Genomic DNA, 5,624 nt, shown 5'->3' with positions numbered 1-5,624 from the left:
GTTGGTGTCGTAACCCACCGTCTCTGTTCAAAGATGGCCGTTCACAGTGGACATAAGCCGTGTCCCAAAACGTCGGCTGCATCCTTCGGAGGACCCGGCCTTCGCGGTCTACGTGGGCCGGGTCCTTCGAAGACCGAGAAGGCCGGAAGTGCGAGGTTGTGAAATGGGACGGTCTAGCCTTCAGATTTGCGTCACCGCTGTCTCGGTGGAGTTTAATGAACTCGGTCGTCTGCTCCTTGCTATTTAAAATATAACAGGACACTGGCGTAAATTCTCGACCGTCTCACACTTCTGTTTAATCAGTTTTCTGTTTAACGTTTATTCAGCTGTGTGAAAATCCCGGAGGAACCCACCCGATGGATTAATAAAGTTTTATTTAATCTAATAACTTTGATCTCAGCCAAACCGATTTACTCCAGAACAAATAAAACACAGAAAAAAGGCAAACAATTACATTTTTAAGTTATCCAAGTGACTTATATATCATGTTTAACCTGAGTAGCAAAAGAGTGGGGGTCTGAAAACGATGAAGCCGGGAGTCCGCTGCTCTCGCCGGCTCGAGTGACCATTGAACCCCCCGGCTTGCTATTGAGCTGGTGGGTAACAGACGTCTCCGAAAACGTCGGAGCACTTTGGCAAATATGCGATGTCTTGATAAACCAAGCAGATATTTGTAATTTACACCGCTACTTTCTCGCCTGAAAATATGTTAAAAGTTTATTTTGCGACCCAGAAAGATTAATAAGACTAATTTTAAAACTTAGTAGCGGCCGCCATTGTTGGCAGCTGAAATTTGGCTGGGCTGCGCTATGAATTCTGGGATATGGTGGGCCACGAAGGACACACCCGACACATCCTTCAAATTCGGGGAAATGAAGGACGCATTTGTCGGCCGCATTTGAAGGAGTCGACGAATTGGGACAGCCTTCGTCGCCTGGCTGTGACGTAATCGGCCTTCAAATGCGGCCTCCGGAGGATGCAGCCGACGTTTTGGGACACAGCTATAGATGGCTTCTTTCCATTTGTCTTCTCAGTCCAAAATGTAGACACTGGCATCCTCAAAAGAGTGACCTTTGACCTTTAGATGCAAATGTACAGCTGTAGCGTTGTCCTGTCGAGGTGGCTCTTCTGTGTTGTGCCATGCGTTTATCAAGTGGCTGTTTGGTTTCTCCAATGTCTGAGCACTCCTCGCTGCACAAACCTGCTAAATATGGAATGACAATGTTGTTCTGTTTCTCCCCAACTGGTGTCTGACCTTCTTTGCTGATTTGATGAAAGCCCAATTAGGATAACCACATGTTTTAAGAGCTTTCTTTGCATTTGTGTGTTCCCTCTTTTTCTTTTCTGGCTTAGAGGGAACATTTTCTGCCCGGTGTTGTAGGGTCCTGATTACTCCAGGTTTTTGTTCCAGAAGGTGGTGGGAGTCAAAGAGTAGGTACCGGTCCGTGTGTGGGGGGCTTCAGGTAAACTGCACAGTCCAGAAATGGCAAACTCTTATCCTTTGTATCTTCCCTGGTGAACTTTATGTTTCTATCCACAAAGTTGATGTGAACAGTGAAGGATTCCACTTCTTGGGTTTTGATTTTGACCCAAGTGTCATCCACATATCTGTACCAGTGACTTTGAAGAAGCATAAATGAGTCCAGTCGCTTTTCTTTCCAAGCTTCTTTGATTACCATGACCTGTATGACTGAGAACCTACACAGACTTAATCAACAGGCTTGTGACAATCTGGATAATTTCCATTCGTCTATATAATGAAACATGTTTACTTAAGTTAAGTGGAAAAAAACCATAAAGTTGTTGTATGAGCAGGAAATAGGAGAAAGTCTGGCTAAAGAGAATAAAACAATAGTGTCTGAGAACAAAGCCAGAAAAATCACATCGCAGCTAATGACAGTGAGACCAGACTCATTTTGAAGTTGCATTGCCACAGATCAGCTTCATTTATGTGGGATAAAACTATCCAGACTGTTTAAGGTGCAAGCAATGAGTGGAAAACACTGTTGGATCCTGAAGGAATGTGTTCTATCGCTTGTATGAATTACATTAACTTAACAAATCAGATCAGATAGGCCCAGCAGCAGAAAGGAGGTAAAATGTCAAGCTGACTGTAAAGATGGGCTTAGGAAGAGTTTACCTCAGAGTCCTCAGTCCTCACTCCAAAATAAGAAGAAAAAATGAAGGGAGGGGCGGGGGGATCACATGCAGGCCCCAGTCTCATTTCTATGGCAACCTGAATGCTATTATAGCACCTTGCTATTCATTATGAAAGGACTTCAGTTGGTGAGCAAGATGGGGTGGGGAGCGGGACAGATAGTGCAATGCTGCATTTTCCTTGCCCAGAAAACAGGAGGAAAAGTAATAAACCTGTAAAAGCAAAAACTGCAACATGCAGCATAGAGCTGAAAAGTTTACCATTAACTACAAAACATGACTATTAATGCAAAACGGCCAGTGACTGAATGGGTGCTAAAAATTCCACCATGACTTGAATTGATATTTGGGTTGCAAATTGGGTTTAAAACCAGTAACTAAATAGTCTGAAAAGAAGCATCTCAAACCTAAAATAGGTCATAACAGCAAAGACAGTAATTATCATGGAGGATGCTGTTAGCGGCTTCAGGTGGAAATGTTCTCCATTTTGCCAGCCTCGTTGTCTTTTCATCTTTTTTTCTTCCACTTTCAGAAGAGTCTACAGCATGTTGAAATGTGAAAAATGCTTTAACATATTAAAATGATCTTATTTATGTATATTTTAACCAAAATTACAATGTCAGTGATTTGGCTTGAAACTTTACTTTTTGATAAAACTTACAGTTAAGGCTGGTTTAGGTGACCCTGAATCCTCCCGTAACAAATAAGTGAACATGAAAGCAAACCACAAGTGAAAGTTGTCTCAGATGAGAGTCAAACTCTGCTTTCCTGGTCAAAGGTGAGGTGGATTTGTTTTTAGCACTACTCCTATATGTTGTTTCAGGAACGGTTGTGTCAGATTTTAAAAAGAGCCGATATAATCGGTTTGTCAGAGGACTTGTTGAGTAGTCAAGACCCTAGGAAGCAAACTGTGCTTTTCTAAAGCGCTGACGCATGTTGATGCACGTCGACACCTGAAATCAAGGCAACAATGTCAATGATCCACAGTCTGCTCACTGCGTGAGACAGCTCGAAAAGTAGTGAGTAACAGGATCTTGATCATAGTTTAGATTTTTAAAGTACTAAACCAGCATTACCAAAGGAAAACACTGCTCACAAAATAAAATGTCTTATATAATAACTATATAATATATTTAATCCATGATAATACATAGTTTATATAGTCATACCTTAAATATCCTTTGACTATTACTGCATGCAACTGTGATCCACAGGCTCAGCACATGGACACACTGACCACAGCCAATATACAACATGAAGTAAATGTTATCATTTTAGGTTTCATTTTTAATGCTCTTAAATAGCAAAAATTGTTTTATTTTATTAATGACATAAATGAAAACATAGTTACTCCTCACACCAGTTTGATTTGGTAAGTGGGGAACATTTTCCTTCCACTCAGGTGACAACAGTTCAAGTAGCAGGATTTCACTGAACCACAAGCAAAAATACGTCCTTTAGCCAAAGTTAGCAAAAACGATACCGAGCCCAAACTCTTCAAAGATAATTTGACTTGTTTAAACTCTACACGTAACTGAATACCGTGTGCTTGTGTAGGTCGTTAGTATAATCCATTAAGCCTACCTCAGTGTGGGGGAGCAAACTGCCCCTAATGAGTCGACATAAATAAAGTGCTAATGAAAGTGAAATAAGTCTAACTGCACTCAACAAATAGCCCACCTGCCATATCTCTGTTTGCAGGCACAGAAAGGTGGGCAAATGAGGCAGTTATTTGTGAAAGGACAATCTAAAGTAAGTCTTTACGATTCAGTAGGTTGCGAGTTTAGTTAAATACATTTCAGTTCTGGGAGCAGCGCTGCTGTTGCTAACTGTGAGAATACTTAGTGGGGTTAGTGTGACAGTGCATTAGCAGCCCGAGTCCATTCTCTGCGTCCCCAGAGAGACCAGAGCGGGCATATTAACATTCTCCTCAGAAGGGCCACAGGATCTGCCTTCAATGCCGTCTGACTCCAAACAAAAGACGGTGCGTGTGTGTGCGTGTGTGTGAGTGCGTGTCCGAGTGTGAGACGCAGACAGGCTGGGAGTGTGCATGTGTAACTGTGTGCAAGACGAGGAGACAAAAAGGAGGGAGAAAGAATAAGAGAAAACGGTCTATAGGAGGAGGAGGTAAGTTTCAGTATATATTTACCATTGCTGGGTGTCTATAGTTTAATAATGTAACCACACTGCGTGCTGCAAATCAATGTGCAAGGAATATTTTCTGGTAAACGAGTCCTCTTTTGAACTTGTTTTTTTCTCCAAGTTTAAAAAGATCAATTTCCGTAACATCTACAAATGAAGGACAAAATTGAAGATATCGATATAATGACCTCGCTTATATTTATGTTTTATTTATTTTTGACCAATCATTAAATCCACAACATTCACAACAACCTCTCAGACTCTTAAGCTTTTCTTTATTTTTTTATTTTTGAGCAAAACTTTATATATATAAAAAAAACTGAATTAGTTGCTATGCAAACTGTAGCCAGGTGAATCATAAGCAACACCTCTTACTCATATACTGTTTCTATTTTTATTTAGGCACTTGTGTTTATGTAATGTTTTTTGATGTCTGTTTTTTTCAAACCTGGAACAAGTATTGCTTTTATATACAAGCTGTAATATGTGAGTGGGCTTCCTTAAATTTAATTACGTGGTATATGCCGGCGATGGTTTCTGGCATCATCGCTTCATACAGTACCCGGTACCAACTGTAGACCACTGACTTCCTATGCATAACTCAAACATCTGGCCTTCATCACTCAGTGCCTGAAATCTTTCTGCATTCCATGTGCAAACTGCACCATGTCATGCAATCTATGTCTACTCTGCTGCTGTGAAGATAATTCACTGCAGTCTACCAGGAAAGGCTAGTCTCTTCTCTTATTCATGACTGCAATATGTAAGTAATGCAGCAAATCACTAGCTTTGCAGTTGTTTAATCGCAAGCCAAAATACTGGAACACTGGACACTTTAAAAAAAAAAATGCAGACAGGTACACTGAAGGATATGAATATCGGCACAAACTTTAATGGAAATCCATCCAGTATTTGGTGACTTATGAATTTTAAAACCACATACACCCGTACATCATTGTGCTGGTAGCACTAGAGGAGAAAGTTAGGGATTGCCTGCAGATGCATCTTCTGGGAGAACAATGAATGTCAAAATCTTTTGGTTTTTGGTTGGTTCCTCACTGAAAATGAGGAAACATTTTACTCTGGGAGAAACAAAGTCTCAAGTATGGATCCTCTGGGTGAGGAAATGGCACTTGTTAGCAGATTATCCTGTTTTCCGAAGATTTTGCATTTATTTCTGAAGGAGCAATTAAATGTGAACACCTGACAAAGGACGTTTGTGATTTTTACTTTATTTACTTTTGACAGCTGTGCATTATATATATGTAACAAGAAGGTGGGCCCAGATACACCTGTAACTCTTTTTAAGAAGTCGTGCTTTGACA

Source organism: Perissodus microlepis, chromosome 10, assembly GCF_051167445.1.
Source record: "Perissodus microlepis isolate ML-2025 ecotype Zambia chromosome 10, ASM5116744v1, whole genome shotgun sequence".
In the NCBI taxonomy this organism is placed as follows: domain Eukaryota; kingdom Metazoa; phylum Chordata; class Actinopteri; order Cichliformes; family Cichlidae; genus Perissodus; species Perissodus microlepis.
This window is presented reverse-complemented; position numbering follows the sequence as displayed.